The sequence below is a fragment of the Chiloscyllium punctatum genome, chromosome 49 (genome assembly GCF_047496795.1).
Source record: "Chiloscyllium punctatum isolate Juve2018m chromosome 49, sChiPun1.3, whole genome shotgun sequence".
Lineage (NCBI taxonomy): Eukaryota > Metazoa > Chordata > Chondrichthyes > Orectolobiformes > Hemiscylliidae > Chiloscyllium > Chiloscyllium punctatum.
The window spans coordinates 41,980,841-41,997,847 of record NC_092787.1 but is presented as its reverse complement, the minus strand read 5'-3'; the positions used below and the strand labels follow the sequence as shown (position 1 = coordinate 41,997,847).

The 17,007-nt window shown below is 49.2% G+C and overlaps 1 protein-coding gene across 1 annotated transcript in view; it reads right to left on the bottom strand.

Moving 5' to 3' along the window:
* LOC140469638 (discoidin domain-containing receptor 2-like) overlaps positions 1 to 16,318 on the bottom strand; it is a 143,679-nt gene extending 127,361 nt beyond the window's left edge. The window contains exon 1 of the mRNA XM_072566336.1: positions 16,218 to 16,318. The gene's annotated coding sequence lies outside the window, so the exon portion shown is untranslated. The remainder of the gene's footprint in view (positions 1 to 16,217) is intronic.
* Between the last annotated feature and the right edge of the window lie 689 nt (positions 16,319 to 17,007).

Sequence of the window (17,007 nt, the reverse complement as noted above, 5' to 3'; positions counted from 1 at the left end):
CCGAGATAGAAATGGAGAGGTCCAGGAAGGGGAGGGAGGAGTCTGAGACGGTCCAGGTAAATTTGAGGTCGGGGTGGAAGGTGTTGGTAAAGTGGATGAACTGTTCAACCTCCTCGTGGGAGCACAAGGTAGCGCCGATACAGTCATCGGAGGAAAAGGTGGGGGGTGGTGCCAGTGTAACTGCAGAAGATGGACTGTTCCACATATCCTACGAAGAGGCAGGCATAGCTGGGGCCCATGCAGGTGCCCATGGCTACTCCTTTGGTTTGGAGGAAGTGGGAGGATTGGAAGGAGAAGTTGTTCAGGGCGAGGACCAGTTCAGTCAGTCGAAGGAGGGTGTCAGTGGAAGGGTACTGGTTGGTACGGCGGGAAAGGAAGAAGCGGAGGGCTTTGAATCCTTCATGATGGGGGATGGAGGTGTACAGGGACTGGATGTCCATGGTGAAGAAAAGGCGTTGGGGGCCAGGAAGCAAACATCATGGAGGAGGTGGAGGGCGTGGGTGGTGTCCCGAACGTGGGTGGGGAGTTCTTGGACTAAGGGGGACAGGACCGTGTCGAGGTATGCAGAGATGAGTTCGGTGGGGCAGGAGCAGGCTGAGACAATGGGTCGGCCGGGGCAGTCAGGTTTGTGGATTTTGGGCAGGAGGTAGAAACGGGCGGTGCGGGGTTGTGGGACTATGAGGTTGGAGGTGGTGGATGGGAGATCTCCAGAGGTGATGAGGTTAAGGATGGTCTGGGAGATGATGGTTTGGTGGTGTGAGGTGGGGTCATGGTCAAGGGGGCAGTAGGAGGAGAGGTCTGTGAGTTGGCGTCTAGCTTCAGCGGTATAAAGATCGATGCGCCAAACTACCACTGCGCTTCCCTTGTCTGCCGGTTTGATGATGAGGGTGGGGTTGGAGTGGAGGGCTGCGCGTTATGAGGGTGAGAGGTTGGAGTGGGTGAGAGGAGTGGACAGGTTGAGGCAATTAATGTCGCGGCGGCAGTTGGCTATGAAGAGATCGAGGGTGGGTAAGAGGCCAGCACGGGGTGTCCAGGTGGATGGAGTGTGTTGGAGGCGCGAGAAGGGGTTGTCAGAGGGTGGGCGAGAATCTTGGTTGAAGAAGTAGGCGCGGAGGCGAAGGCGGAGGAAGAATTGTTCGATGTCTTGCCGCGTGTTGAACTCATTGATCCGGGAGCGTAGGGGAATGAAGGTGAGGCCTCTGCTGAGGACTGATCTTTCATCCTCAGAGAGGGGTAGTTCTGGAGGGATGGTGAAAACACGGCAGGGCTGGGAGCTAGGACCTGGTGTGGGGCTGGAGCTGGGAATGGGAGCGGAGTTAGTCATGCATCCCATACAGCCCCAGTACAGCACCCTATATCCCATACAGAAAACAACAGCATCCTGTATCCCACACAGCCCCAGTACATCACCCTGTATCCCACACAGCCCCATTACAGCACCCTGTATCCCACACAGCCCCACTACAGCACCCTGTATCCCACACAGCCCCATTACAGCACCCTGTATCCCACACAGCCCCACTACAGCACCCTATATCCCATACAGAAAACAACAGCATCCTGTATCCCACACAGCCCCATTACAGCACCCTGTATCCCACACAGCCCCACTACAGCACCCTGTATCCCACACAGCCCCACTACAGCACCCTGTATCCCACACAACCCCACTACAGCACCCTGTATCCCACACAGCCCCACTACAGCACCCTATATCCCATACAGAAAACAACAGCATCCTGTATCCCACACAGCCCCATTACAGCACCCTGTATCCCACACAGCCCCACTACAGCACCCTGTATCCCACACAGCCCCACTACAGCACCCTGTATCCCACACAACCCCACTACAGCACCCTGTATCCCACACAGCCCCATTACAGCACCCTGTATCCAACACAGCCCAGTACAGTACCCTGTATCCCACACAGCCCAGTACAGCACCCTATATCCCATACAGGATTAGTACATCCCGTACACCACCCTGTATCCCACACAGCCCCACTACTGCACCCTGTAGCCCACACAGCCCCAGTACAGCACCCTGTATCCCATACAGCCCCACTACTGCACCCTGTATCCCACACAGCCCCAGTGCAGCACCCTGTATCCCACACAGCCCCAGTGCAGCACCCTGTATCCCACACAGCCCCAGTGCAGCACCCTGTATCCCACACAGCCCCAGTGCAGCACCCTGTATCCCATACAGCCCCAGTACAGCACCCTGTATCCCATACACCACCTCTACACACCCTGTAATTCACACAACCCCACTACACCACCCTGTATCCCACACAGCCCCATTACAGCACCCTGTATCCCATATAGCCCCAGCACAGCACCCTGTGTCCCACACAGCCCCACTACTGTACCCTGTATCCCACACAGCCCCACTGCAGCACCTATATCCCACACAGCCTCAGTACAGCACCCTATATCCCATACAACACAGTACACCACCCTGTATCCTACACAGCCACACTACTGCACCCTGTATCCCACACAGCCCAGTACAGCACCCTATATCCCATACAGCCCCAGTACAGCACCCTATATCCCATACAGCCCCAGTACAGCACCGTGTCCCACACAGCCCCACAACTGCACCCTGTATCCCACACAGCCCCATGACAGCATCCTGTATCCCATACAGCCCCAGCACAGCACCCACTATCCCACACAGCCCAATTACAGCACCCTATGTCCCACACAGCCCCAATACAGCACCCTGTACGCCACACTCCCCCACCACAACACCTTGTATCTCACACAGCCCCATGACAGCACCCTGTATCCCACACAGCCCCGCTACAGCACCCTGTATCCCATACAGCCCCGCTACAGCACCCTGTATCCCATACAGCCCCACTACTGCACCCTGTATCCCACACACCCCCACAACAGCACCCTGTATTCCACACAGTCCCATTACAGCATCCTGTATCCCACACAGCCCAATTACAGCATCCTGTATCCCACACAGCCCCAGTACATCACCCTGTATCCCACACTGCCCCATTTCAGCATCCTGTATTCCACACAGCCCCATTACAGCACCCTGTATCCCACACAGCCCCACTATAGCACCCTGTATCCCACACAGCCCCACTACAGCACCCTGTATCCCACACAGCCCCACTACAACACCCTGTATCCCATACAGCCCCACTACAACACCCTGTATCCCACACAGCCCCACTACAGCACCCTGTATCCCACACAGCCCCACTACAGCACCCTGTATCCCACACAGCCCCACTACAACACCCTGTATCCCACACAGCCCCACTACAGCACCCTGTATCCCACACAGCCCCACTTCTGCACCCTGTATCCCAGACAGCCCCACTACTGCACCCTGTATCCCATACAACCCCATTACAACACTCTGTCACCCACACAACTCCTGGATTGCACCCTGTACCCCACACTGCCCCATTACAGGATATTGTTCACCCAAGCAACTCCATTACAATACCCTGTACCCCACACAACCCCCTTACAGGACGTTGTTCACCCAAACAACTCCATTACAACACGCTGTACGCCACACAACCCCATTACAGCAGCCGGTACTCCACAGCCCAATTTCTGCACTCTGTAACAAAGAGCATCATTACTGCACTCTGTCCCCTTCATATGCTATTACGCCACACTAAAATATTGGAAGTTCCATCAAAACCCGCTGTATCCCACAGGGCCTCATGATTGCACCCTGTTGTTGCACTCTGGACTTCATACAATCCCACTCTCGGCCCCAATGTCCAAGACAGCCCAGTTACTGTGCATGTGCCCCTCACAGCAACTAAAAAGCATCTCTGCCCCTCTCAACAAAATTACAGCTCCATGTGCCAATCTCAACAATATCATAAACAAAATGGGAATGTGGTGGTGTAGTGGCAATGTCTCTGGACTAGTTATCCAGGGCTCCAGGAAGATATTCTGCGGATAGAAGCAAAGTATTGTGGATGTTCAAAATCTAAAACAATTACAGAGATAGCTAGAGAAACCCAGCAGGTCTGACAGCATTTGTGGAAAGACAAACAGAGTTAAAGTTTTGAATCCAATAGACTTTTCTTCAGAATACACCGTTCCGAGGACATAGGTTCACCTACTATTCGGGCAGATGGTGAAATGTGAGACGCACCTTCTAGAGGGGTGGCAGTCAGACCTTCAGGAGTGAGCCCTAACTGGGCAGAAGATAAAGAGAAGGCAAAGCTTTGAGCCTTTACTCCTTCTCCCCCCCAGCCCTGCCAATTTACTGGAGACTAGGAGAAACTGAGGACTGCAGATGCTGGAGATCAATCGAGAGTGTGGTGCTGGAAAAGCACAGCAGGTCAGGCAGCATCCGAGGACAAGTATAACCAAGATTTTTGGGCGTAAGTCCTTCGTCAGTTTAGTGGAGACACCAAACCCTTGCCCCAAATTTGAAAAGACTGACCATAGTGATTGTAACAAGGTCAGCCAGGTGGACCACATATGAGTTCCTTGATTGAGGCTATTAATCTGACCCAATCAGGGAGCCCTGACTGAAAAAAAAGAACAGCAGTATCAGGTCCAGGCAGCGGGCCATGGAGGGGGTCGTTAGGGCCGACTGCCTGCCCCTCTTCCGCGGTTACGCTAGAGCCCGGGTGTCCTTGGAGAAGGAGCATGCGGTGTCCACCAACACCCTGGAGTCGTTCAGGGAGAGGTGGGCGCCGCAGGGAGTGGAGTGCATCATTTCTCCCTCCAACTCTATTTTGATTTAGTCCCTACCCTCCCCTTCACTGTTTTGATCACACAGCATTGCCCTGTGGTTTGAAGGGCAGTGCTTGTCACTGGCCACTCGGGTGTTTTCCTATCTTCCTGGTGGTGGAAATTGAATAAAGATTCGTGCCCCTTGTGTCTTTCACTGTGTCTCACACCTGCACACACACACACCATGGGTGCTGGGGAAAAAAATAAACACTACTGCAATTAGGCAGTAGTGTGGGGGTTAAGTAAGGAAAAAAAAGAAAAAAAAAAGAACAGCAGTATCAGGTCGAGGCAGCGGGCCATGGAGGGGGTCGTTAGGGCCGACTGCCTGCCCCTCTTCCGCGGTTACGTTAGAGCCCGGGTGTCCTTGGAGAAGGAGCACGCGGTATCCACCAACACCCTGGAGTCGTTCAGGGAGAGGTGGGCGCCGCAGGGAGTGGAGTGCATTATTTCCCCCGTCCAACTCTATTTTGATTTAATCCCTACCCTCCCCTTCACTGTTTTGATCACACAGCATTGCCCTTTGATGTGAAGGGCAGAGCTTGTCACTGGCCACTCGGGTGTTTCCTATCTTCCTGGTGGTGGAAGTTGAATAATGATTTGTACACCTTGTGTCTCTCACTGTGTCTCACACCTGCACACACACACCATGGGTGGAAAAAAATAAGCAGTACCACAATTAGGTGATTGTGTGGGGGTAATAAGAGAAAAAAGAACAGCAGTATCAGACAGCCTATTCAGTCACAGCTGACTTTGAGACAGCGAGATCAATGTAAAGGACTCTCCATGTGATGAAATAAAAGGTGATGGAATACTTATGTCTGAGGAGTTATTTCAGTGGCGGTGGGAGAAAAGCATGTTTTTTTTAGATTAGATTACTTTAGATTTAGATTAGATTAGATTACTTCCAGTGTGGAAACAGGCCCTTCGGCCCAACACGTCCACACCGTCCCGCCGAAGCGTAACCCACCCATACCCCTACATCTACCCCTTACCGAACACTACGGGCAATTTAGCATGGCCAATTCACCTGACCTGCACATCTTTGGACTGTGGGAGGAAACCGGAGCACCCGGAGGGAACCCACGCAGACACGGAGAATGTGCAAACTCCACACAGTCAGTCGCCTGAGGCGGGAATTGAACCCAGGTCTCTGGCGCTGTGAGGCAGCAGTGCTAACCACTGTGCCACCGTGCCACCCAAAAGCTCTTGAAGAAATTTGTTTGAATCAGTCATCTTTGAATTCTGGCATCATGCCATTGTTTGGGAAGTTTGATTCATTTGATCCTGCCATAAAACACTGGGCCCAGTATGTGAGAAGAATGAATTTCTTTCCCCAGGTAAATGACACTGGGGCAGATGCAAATCAATGAGTAATTCTCCTTCGACGACCCACAGCCTTTTTGGTTATTAGGAGCCTAACTTTCCCTGAGACATCAGTTACTAAAACCTTCCAAGAGTTGATCTATTTAAGGAATATTATGACATTAAGTTTCCTTGAATTCTGAGGTGCTATCGGTTTTACTCAGCAAGTTGAGAACCTGGGGAATCTGTATTGGGATTTTTGACTAGGTTTCGATGATTGTCAGAGCTGAAGATACCTTGGAATCTGAGATGGACACAGCCTTTGCTGCCTGAAGAAGAGAATGAAATTCTGCCAAGAAACTCTGGGTGCAAGAGGTGAGCTACTGTGCATTCATTATATGCTGTCTGTATCTGAGACAGAATTGGAAGAGTCTGACCCAGTGCTAAAACAGCCCAAGACGAGCTACAAATAAAAAGAACCAGCCTATGTCATGATCTGAGAGGGGGATGGATCTGGTGAATGTAACTAGGTCAGCCAGGTGGGACTTATAGAATATGAGTTGCCTGACTGGGGCTGTTAATCTGGTCCAATCAGGAGCCCTAGATGACCGATAAGAACAGCAGTGTCAGACATCCTGTTCAGTCAGAGCTGGCTGAGGGAGTTGGATCAGTGTTAAGAACTCTGCATGTATAAATAAAGGGTGAATTGGTGTTGGAAAACAGCCTCTATGAAGTTATTTCACTGACAAAAGTGACAAAGCCAGAGCAGAGAATTGATTATTGGGAATTTGTTCTTGATTCACTACAAGGAAAGGGGCTAGCTATTTGAGTATCTTTTAATTAATTAAAGCCTATGCACGCTCGTGTTTTAAGATAGGATGCAAATTTTGATAAAGTTAAAGTAATACATTAAAACCAACGAGTGAGTGAATAAAACAACTCATAAGGACAGCGGTGCAGGTGGTATGCCAAAACTGCAGGATGTGAGCGCTCATGGATTCCATTATGAAGCAAGGCAAACATAACTGTGGTAAGAGTTTGACGTTTGAGCAGATTTGGTCAGAGTTTAACCTGCAGGTTGAACACAGTCACAACAAAACAGCAGGGAGGGTTAAAGTTACCTGGATTCTTTATACCAAGAGGCAGTCACACCTCTTAGGATACTAGGTTCTGGTGTGGTCAGTGTGTCAGGGATAAGAGGGTGTGACTGCAACTGAGGAATGTTAGGCACTTAGCAGACAGGAGCATCAGCCTCTGAAAATGTGTCTGCGGTTCTCCGAGCTTGTTTGGATGAGAGTGGAGCCGGTGGGCTGAATAAGGGAAATCAGCATGGTCTCATGGTACAGGAAGACATTCATGCAGGAGAGCCAAAAGGAATGAAGTGGGGTATTAGGGGATCGTCAGGGGGATTGACTCAGTTCTCTGCAGCAAACAGCGAGAGCCAATGTGACTGTGTTGGCTGCCCGATGCCAGGGTTCAGGTGACCTGCCATGGACTGGAGAATTACTTGCAGTGGGAGGAGGAACATCCAGCATCGTGGTCTATATAGGCACTAATGACATGGTAAAGCTCAGAAAGAGGTTCTGCGTAGGACCATAAGTAGACCATTCGGCGCTTTGAGGCTGATCATACCACGTTTCTGCTTTCATTTCTTTAGCACTAACAACTATTGTCGTCTTCAACATTTTCATTGGCCTTGACTGCTTTCTGTGGCACAGAATTCCACAGGTTCATCACTTGTCTGGGTGAAAAGATTGCTCATCTCAGTCCTGGTCAGGAGTCCCCTGCAATTGAGAACATCCTTCCAGTATTTACTGTCTAGTCCTGCTAGAATTTTAGGTTTCTATGAGATCGTCCTTATTCTTAACTCCTGTGAATATAGTCCTAACCAATCTAGTCTCTGTTCATGTGTCAGTTCTGCCACCCCAGGCACCAGTCTTGGTAAACCTTTGTTGCATTCTCTCCGTAGCCAAAACATTCTTCCACAGATTAGGAGACCAAGACTGCACACAATATTCCAGGTATGATTTCACCAAGGCTCTGTGTAATTGCAGCAAGATATCACTGCTCGTGTACTTGAAGACCAACACAGCATGTGTTTTCTTAACCGCCTGCTGCACTTCTAATGCTTACCTTCAGTGAGACATGGGTTTTGTTGCACCTCCCCCTTTCCCAGGCTATCGTCATTCAAATAATAATTTGTCAACCTATTTTTGCTACCAAATGGGATAACTTTACATTTATCCACATTGTACTTCATTGCTCGCTCACTCACACAATTTGTCCAAATCAAACTGAAGCAGCTCTGCATCCATCTAATGATGCTCACACTTAGCTTTGTGCTGTCTGTAAATATTAGTTGGTTCCCCTAAGTCATTCATATATGTTGTAAATAGCTGTGTTCCAAGCACTAATGTCTTCAGTACCCCACTAGTCACGGACTGCACTTAGAAAAAGACCCATTTAGTTCTACTTTTTGTTTCCTGTCTGCCAACCAGTTCTCTATCTGTCAATATGTTAACCCAATCCCATGAACTACAATATACATTCTTACATAAGATTCTGTCAAAACCCTTCTGAAACCCCAAGTAAACTACATCTATTGATTCCCTATCATCAACTCTACTGTTACATCCTTGCTAAGTTCCAATGAATTTGTCAAGCATGATTTCCTCTCTGTTTCTGTCACTGTTTTCCAAGTGCTCTTAGTAATCTATGGTGGTTACCTCGAGTAATTTCCCTATTACCAAAGTCCAACTAACTGGTCTACAATTCTGTTTTCTCTCGATATGGTTTTTTTTTGACTTCTTGGGTTACATTAGCTACCCTCCAGTATGTAAGAACCATTTGAATCTATAGTATCTTGATAGATGACCACCAATGCATGCACTATTTCTAGGCAACTTCCTTAAGTATTCTGGGATGTGGATTATCAAACACTGGGAATTTATCACCCTTTAATCCCATCAATTTCTCCCAACAAACACTGGTTTCCTTCCACGAGACCTCGTGTGCCCCAACATTTCTGGGCTATTATTTGTGTTTTCCTTTTGAAGACATAACCAAAATATGTATTTAATTGGCCTGCCATCAAGTTGTTCCCCATTTTAACTTCTGTTTCTATCTGTAAAGAGACCTACATTTATCATCATCTTTGTCCCTTCACATACCTATAGAAGATTTTACAATCAGTTTATAGGTTCCCCACATGCTCACTCTCGTACTCTATATCCCCCTCTTAATCAGTCCCTTTATCCTCCTTCGCTGAAATCTAAACTGCTCCCAATCCTCAGGTCTCCTGTTTCTTTGGCCAATTTTTATGTCCCTTTCTTGGAACTAGTTATATCTGTACTTTGTCTTGTTAGCCAAGATCAGACCATTTTTTCCTGTTTTGTAAGGGGCTCGTCACCAAATTAAGAAGCAGAACTTCAAGTTAGTAATCTCTGGGTAATTATCTGAACATATAAGTTGGCATAAGGTAGACATGGTTAGAGAGATGAATGCGTGGGTAAAAGACTGGCGTGGGAGAAGTAGGTTCTGGTTTGTGGGACACTGCAGCTTGCAAAAAATAACAAAAGGACAAAACTGAAGGCATTGTATTTGAGAATGCATAGCCTTCAAAACAAAACAGATGTATTAATCATACAAATTGAGATAAATATGATCTTGTGGGATTACTGAGACCTGAGCTAGACTGGCACCTGTGACACTTAACGATGGATAGGAAGCTAGGAAAGGGTAGAGGAGTGGCTCAATTAACTAAGTGATATCAGCATAATAGAGAGAAAGAGATGACCTAAATTCAGGAAACCAAAATATATAAGCAATCTGGGTACAGATGGGTAACGATAAAGGCAAGAGCTCACTTATGGGAGTTGTCTACAGTAACCATATGCTAGGACAAGGTATCAAGGAAAGAAAAAAACGGGACCTTTTTAAATGGATACAAAATAACATGTAGGATTTTAAACATACTGTACACAGTCTGGAAAAATCAGGTGGGGAAAGAAGTAACTGGGGTGAGGAATTTATTGAATGTTTCTGGGGCAATTGCTTAAACCAGCATGTTATGGCACCAACCATCGAACAGGCTAGACTCTACCGAGTTTTGACCAATAAGGTAAGATTACTTATTGACCTCATATGAAATCATACCTGTGAAGCAACCACCATGACATGAATTAATCTTTACAGAGTGTTTAAGGGAGAGAAGTGTGGGTCCAAGACTACGATTTTGAACTTAAACAAAGGCCATGAGAGCAGAAAAGCACAGCTAGCAAAAAGTTAAATTGCAATTTACATTAAGGAATAGGTCAATATAGATGCAGTTGCACACCAAAGATAATATCAAAAAGAATACACATTATTGTAAAGATAGATGGCAGGTCAGAAGATTGGACAGAATATAAAAAGCAAAGAATTACAAAAGATAAAGGAGGAGGTAAAAATTCAAAAGTATGAGGGAAAATTAGCCAAAAAAATGACAGGAAAAGTTTCTTGAGACTTATTTTTTTAAGAAAGAACAGTTAGGAAAGTAAGTAGTGGTCTTTGTAAAAATGAGTTTGGAGAATAAAGAGATGCCTGTGAAAATTAACAGCTATTGTGTTCATCCTCTGAAGTTATCTGTAAAGGGAAGGAGGAACTCCAGAAACTTATAACCACCAGGGAAGTAGTTCCAAAACTCATTAGATTCAGGGAAGGTCCCTATAAACTGAAAAACAGCTGATGTAGCTCATTTATTCAAAGAGACCAGGAGGCAGAAAGTAGCCAACTACAGGCCAGTTAGTTTAACATCAGAGGGAAAATGTTAGACTAATTACTAATAGGGCACATGGGTAAATTCAAGGTAATCAGGTAGAGCCACATTGTTTCCTTGAGGGAAATTATTTAATTAATTTACCAGAGTCCTTGAAGAAACACCTTATGCTGTAGGTAAAGAGGAACCAGAGACCGCATTGTACTGAGATTTCCAGAAGATATTTGATAAGGTCCCACATGAAAGATTACTGTGGAAAATAAAAGTGCATGTGTTGGCAGGAACAAATTTGCATGGATACAAAATTGGCTGGATAACAGGAAACAGAACAGGAATAAGTGGGTCTTTTTCAGGCTGGCAGGATATCACAAATAGACTGCCACTGGGGTCAGTTCTGGGCCTTCAACTCTTTCCAATTTATATCAATGATTTGGAGGAAGGGATCAAAGGTATGGACCTAAATTTGTTAATGACATTAAAATATGTAGGAAGGTGAGCTGTGAGGAGGACACAAGGCACAGATCTGGCAAATCGAGTATAAAGTGGGCAAAGTGTGAAATTGTCCATTTTTTTTGGCAGTCAAAATTAAAGAGGCTAATTATTTAAATGGTGAGAGTTTGCAAAGCTTGAGACACAGATTTGCAGGTCTTGGTACATGAATTACAGAAGGTTAGCAAGTAGGCATTGCAAGAAATCAAAATCCAATAGTACGTTATGTTTTATTGTGAGGGGAACTGAAGGCAAATGTGAGGAGGTTATGCTTCAGTTATACAGGGCATTGGTGAAACCCCATCTGAAGTACTGTGTGTAGTACTGCTCAGTGTACTTAGAGAGATGTTAATGCATTGAAAGCAGTTAGAGAAGATTTACTAGACTAACACCTGGAATGATTGGATGGCCTTGTGAGGAAAGGCTTGGCAGATTAGGACTGTATCGTCTGGAATTTGAAAGAATCAAAGGTGACTTAATTGAAGCATCTAACATCCTGCGGGAATTTGATGAGATGGATGTAAAAAGGCTATTCTTAGGAAGGTCACTGGGTCCGAAATGTTAACTTTGATTTCTCCTCACAGGTGCTGCCAGACCTGCTGAGCTTTTCCAGCAACTTGTTTTTGTTTCTGATTTACAGCACTTGAAGTTCTGCTCCTTTCTCCAACTGTGTTTCCATTTCAATCTTTCTCCTTGTCTGCCGACATTAATTTCACTGTCGTTCCTGGTGTTTGACTAGGTATTTGCTAAACCTCGTTTCCACAGCCACATCACATTCCTCAGCGATTGCCTCTGGCTCAGACTCACCCCACATGGATTTCAACTCTCAGGATCATCCTTCGTGCTTTGAAGCCACCCAGGATCACAGGTATCTCCATGATGTTCAACATTCCACAGACAACTGCTCTCTCTGTAGTTTGGGATCCACACTCGGTGCTACATGGTGTCACATGCACACGCTCTGCCTTGCTCTCCAACAGCATCACAACATGCTGGCTTAGGACTGCACCACTCCACAGCTCCAATTCATCCTCCAGCTCATTCGTTACGGTAACAACAAATGTTCTCTTTTCCTTTCAGGCATCAAGGCCCACAAGATACAACAACTCAAGGATACCTGTGGCCTTCTGGAACCTTCCTCCCCTTCCCCAACCCTACCTCCTGTCAGGTATTCACCATCCCTCCTGAACTTCCACTCTCCAATACTAAATATTCCGTACTCAGTTTTATCCCTCTGTAACCCCACCTAATGACTTTTGGGCATGACGTAATGTTGAACTCTTCTTCCACTGTCTTTGCGTCCACGCCCATTTCTTTGGACAAGAGTCCTCTCCCTATCGCACAAATCCCTTTTGCCCAGTTCCAACACTCACTCTCCACCTGGACCCCTCCCTCTAGCCTTTGACCTGCACTTTATCTGATCAAAGAGAACTGTCGACATGACATTGGTCACCTCAATTCTCTGCCTCCCCCTCACCCAATCCAACTTATCTCCCTCTGAACTAAGTGCACTCCACGTGCTTACATCCAACCCAGTTCTGAGGAGGAAGAGTCGCCGGACCCGAAACATTAACTTTGATTTCTCTGAACAGATGCTGCCAGACCTGCTGAGCTTTTCCAGCAACTTCTGTTTTTGTAAAAAGGCTGTTACCTCTTGTAGGAGAATCAAAAACTGGAGGTCATAGTTTTAAAAAGAGACTGCCCATTTAAGATTGAGATGTCGCAAAAACATTACTCTGAGAGTGAATGTCTTTGGAATTTTGTACTCCACGTGGACTAATTACTACAACCTATACCCTGCACACTACAACTACCGCAGCTGGAACCTCGAGAGCACAACGGCTTCACACATTCCCATCGGACACTCTGCATCAGATTGCAATATATACACTTACTTTCCTGGTACAACACCACACAACCCCATTACAGAACACTGTCCCTTATACAGTCCTTTAAGGCACTCTGTAACCCACACTGCACCACTGTGGGACACTGTACCCCATACTACTGCATTATTACACCATCAACTCCACACAACCAAACTAGTGCGCAGTGTTCCCCACTCAGCCCCAATGCTGCACCCTGACCCCACAAAGCACTATTATTGTACCTTGTAACTGATGCAGCCCCATAAACATGCACTGAATCCCACACTACCTCATTGCAAAAAAAAATAGATCAGACTTCCACATTATAGAACACTATTCTACACCTACCCATTTATGCACCCTGTGCCCCACATCCACCTGTCACAGGACACTGTAAGGCATAAGGCAAGAGTGTGATAAAACACTCCCTACTTGTCTGGATGGGTGCAACACTCTCATAAAGCTTGACATCTACCAGGACAAAGGGAAGGTGACATTTGATTGACACCATATCCACAAGCATCCACTCCCTGCACCACTGAAGCTCAGTAGTAGCAGTGTGTACTCGCTATAAGATGCACTACAGTATCACCTTCCAAACTCATGGCCAATACCATCAAGAAGGACAGCAGCAGCAGATACTCTGGAGCACTATCACCTGCAATTTCCTTTTTTTGTTAAGAATTATGGACATTTTACTTGCTAAGCTAAAGTGGGGAGGAGTTCCACTTTGTTACAGAGAATGAACCAGTTGTGTTTTTTATCACTCAAAAGAAAGTGGAATTGTGTGGTGTTAGGTTGCTGGAAGTGAATTTCAACTGTTTTGTGGGACACACTGGCACCAGATATCTTTGGAAAAAAAAACACTAACTGCTTAGCAACAAGGTTTGGATTGATTTAAGTACAGTTTATCGCAGACCTGAGGGACAGTTAGATCATAGACCTTTCTCTGCCTGTCTTTTTATTCGGAGTAGAAACAACACTCAGACTTTGAAAAATCAAAAAAAACCTTCTCATTCAAGTCAAGACCCAAGTTCAACTGACCAGTGATCGAACTCAGAATTGCTAAAGTCGACAACTGCGCGATATCACCACCAAAACCCAAAGAAAAATGGTGAGAAAAGGCACCTCAATCCAACCCTTGTTGTGTGGACTCTGATCCACACAATTTGTTCATTTTTGCCTACATTTTCCACCCACTACATTCCCAAAAAAACTTCTTGTCCTGTCTTATCTTATTTTTGAATGAATGTGTGTGTTTGGATTGAAGTTGGTAAAGTTAAGTTTGCACATTAATAATTAATTCTCCATGTTAAACAATGTTTGTCCTAACAAATACATTTTAGCTTTCTTATTCCTTGATGAAAACTGATGAGAGTTTCTTTAATCTTATTAGTGATCCATCCTGGTGATTAAATTGGTCATGTGTCATATTTGGGACAACTTATGGAAATGGTGGGGCTGTTTCCAGCACTATTCCCACCAGGGCTCAGTCTTCATCATGGACCCTTTCCTGTCTGTCTACCATTAGCAGTGTGGTGAAATAAAATGTAATGACTCTGGCTGGAAACCCCCTCACTGACTGTGCTGGAACCTTCAACACTGGCCATAACTGAAAAATCCAGTCCTGACACCAGGCTTAGTCTCTGGTATTGATCTTGCCTGAAATTCTGACAAAGAAGCCCAGATAAAACACCTGCACTGACCGTAGTCAAAACCTCTGGGAGAGAGGCTGGCTGCAGCTTCCTGCAAAGACCAAGACCGAAACTCAAATAGTGACCCCCGACCACACTGACTGTGACCCTGGCATACACCTCCAGCATTGACCACGGCCCCAGACGCCAACTTTGGCCCGATCCTTTGACAGTGACGCTGGGCTCAAACTCCGAAGCTCTGGCACTGCCCGTTTGATAAATCACATAGTAACCGTGAGTACTGCCCAAGTCTGGAATCTCCAGCACTGACCCCCAGATCAAACACAAGCTGTAAATGCTCAGCACTCAGACTGTGGTAAGGAACCCCCAGGGCTGGAATGGTGACCCTGATTGTTAAGGCTGACCCTGACCACTGTCCCTGGGCTCGGGCTCTGTCCCCCAGGCTCTAGGCACTGTCACCCCCGGGCCCTGTCCCCTATCCCCGAGCTCTGGGCACTGTCCCCACCCCCCGGGCTCTGAGCACTGTCCCCCCCCCCCCCCCCCGGGCTCTGAGCACTGTCCCCCCCCGGGCTCTGAGCACTGTCCCCCCCCCCCCCCCCCCCGGGCTCTGAGCACTGTCCCCCCCCCCCCCCCCCCCCCGGGCTCTGAGCACTGTCCCCCCCGGGCTCTGAGCACTGTCCCCCCCCCCCCCCCCCCCCCGGGCTCTGAGCACTGTCCCCCCCCCCCCCCGGGCTCTGAGCACTGTCCCCCCCGGGGCTCTGAGCACTGTCCCCCCCCCCGGGCTCTGAGCACTGTCCCCCCCCCCCCCCGGGCTCTGAGCACTGTCCCCCCCCCCCCCCCGGGCTCTGAGCACTGTCCCCCCCGGGGCTCTGAGCACTAGATTAGATTCTCTACAGTGTAGAATCAGGCCCTTCGGCCCAACAAGTCCACACTGCCCCTCTGAAGAGAAACCCACCCAAATCCATTCCCCTACCGTATATTTACTCCGGACTAACACACCCAACATTATGGACAATTTCCCACGGCCCATTCACCCTGACCTGCACATCTTTGGACTGTGGGGGGAAACCGGAGCACCCGGAGGAAACCCACACAGACACGGAGAGAACGTGCAAACTCCCCACAGTCAGGGAGGAATCGAACCAGGGACCCTGGCGCTGTCAGGCAGCTGTGCTGACCACCGTGTCACTGTGCCGCCACTGTCACCCCCGGGCTCCGGGCTCCGGGCTCCGGGCTCTCCCCCCCCCCTGACTCTGCCCGCTCCGGGACAGTGTGAAGCGTGTGGCCGGAGTCTGTGAGAACAACAAACCGGCGGGAGTCCCGGTCAGTGACCGGCTCCGGACTGTCCCACTCCCCGCCCTGGGGGGGGGGGGGGGGTCACTCCCCCCCGGGCCCGCGGGTTGGTTACCTCTCCCTCTCTGTCTCCGCTCCCGCTCGCGCTCCGGAAGCCGCTGTGAGAGCGCGAGGCCCGACCCTCCAACCGTCACACACTCAGAGGCGGCCCCGCCCCCTCACCACCACCAACACACACCCCCTCCCCCCCCTCCCTCCCAGCCCCGCCCCCTCACCACCACCAACACACACCCCCTCCCCCCCCTCACAGCCCCGCCCCCAGCCCCGCCCCCTCACCACCACCAAAACACACCCCTCCCCCCCCCTCCCTCACAGCCCCGCCCCCGGCCCCGCCCCCTCACCACCACCAACACACACCCCCTCCCCCCCCTCACAGCCCCGCCCCCAGCCCCGCCCCCTCACCACCACCAACACACACCCCCTCCCCCTCCCCCTCCCTCACAGCCCCACCCCCAGCCCCTCCCCCTCCTCCACCCACACCCCCAGCCCCTCCCCCTCCCACATCCCCAGCCCCTCCCCCTCCCACACCCCCAGCCCCTCACCACCACCAACACACAACCCCTCCCCCTCCCACACCCCCAGCCCCTCCCCCTCCCACACCCCCTCCCTCACAGCCCCTCCCCCAGCCCCTCCCCCTCCCACACCCCCGCCCCCTCACCACCACCAACACACACCCCCTCCCCCTCTCTCACAGCCCCTCCCCCAGCCCCTCTCCCTCCCCCTCCCACACCCCCTTACCCACACCCCCTCACACCCCCTCCTCCACCCACACTCTCACACCCCCACCCCCTCACCATAACCAACACACACACACCCTCCCCCACCGTCACCCCCTTCCCCTCCCC